The sequence below is a fragment of the Seriola lalandi genome, unplaced genomic scaffold, assembly GCF_002814215.2.
Source record: "Seriola lalandi dorsalis isolate HSWRI2012SDOR001 ecotype SW California unplaced genomic scaffold, Sedor1 jcf7180002054453, whole genome shotgun sequence".
Taxonomy (NCBI): domain Eukaryota; kingdom Metazoa; phylum Chordata; class Actinopteri; order Carangiformes; family Carangidae; genus Seriola; species Seriola lalandi.
Window position 1 is genome coordinate 8,719 of NW_019525006.1, and position 1,496 is coordinate 10,214.

Here is a 1,496-nt window from a genome sequence, read left to right on the forward strand (position 1 = left end):
AAACCGGCCTCCGTCCAGGCTGCAGGTCTTAATGCCTGTAATCAGGTTTCCATGTGATCTGAATCACAGCCTCGAACTGTGAGAGAGAGAGAGAGAGAGAGAGAGGACGAGTTTACACTGTAAATATTTTCAGGTTAGAAGTTAAAAAGTTCTGGTTCCGAATAGAAACGTCTCGTTAATCAGCAGTTTATTTATTTTAATGAACCTGTTGTTACTCTGAATGTGACTGAGCTGGTTTCTTCCTGATTCTGAAAACATCATAATATAACATTTAATATAATATAATTAATAAGTGGAGATCTTATATTAAATCATGAATTGGATCAAACGGCTTTCTAACCTGAGAGCTTCTCCAGACTCTCTGCTCCACTGTTTCAACTTTCTGTGTCTCAGGTGTGACGCTCACCTTTCCCTCACACACCTGTAGCTGTTAGACGTCACGCAGCAGAGAGGCCGCCGTGACGTCAGGGCTGCGTGACCTGCACAAGGAATCATCGGGCTTTTATTTCTGTCTTCACTGGAAAAATTATTAAAAATAACCACAACGCTTACAGTGCTGATAATACACACTGTATGAATACACACTATAACAATACACACTGTAATAATACACACTATAACAATACACACTGTAATAATACACACTATAACAATACACACTGTAATAATACACACTATAACAATACACACTGTAATAATACACACTATAATAATACACACTGTAATAATACACACTGTATGAATACACACTATAATAATACACACTGTAATAATACACACTGTAATAATACACACTGTAATAATACACACTGTAATAATACACACTGTAATAATACACACTATAATAATACACACTGTAATAATACACACTGTAATAATACACACTGTAATAATACACACTATAACAATACACACGGACATGCACGTGGACATGTTACAATTTTGATTATATGTCATTTACTTTCTATTTATTTCATCAGACGGATCCTGATTTAAATAATTTTTTTTAACTATTTTTATAGACGATATTTCATGTTTGACTTTATTTGTTCGATGAGAAAAGGGTTTTATTTATATGTTTCCTTAAGTTAAAGTTTTGTTCTACTGAACGATACAGAACGATATGATATATTGGGATTGAGGAACGAGTTTTCATTTGATTTACAATGACAGAAATATAAAAATGATGATGATGATGATGATGATGATGGTTTTTGTTGGGTTCCCAGTTTCCTGTTCCTTTACGTCTCTGCAGCCGCACAACGCTTCAGTTACGATCTGTTGTTGTGACACATTTTAAGTTTATCCAAAAACTTCCATCTCCTGTGATTTGAATAATATTTCAGTTAATTGATCAGTCGTCCTTCTGCTCAAAGTGAAGCATCAGAAAAAAGGTGTCATGTTGTTACTGGTGCTGAAACTCGAGCATCGTATCGACAGCAGTGACTGACCTGAGATCTGCATCGTGCTGTTTCAGTGAAGCTGCTGATCACGAC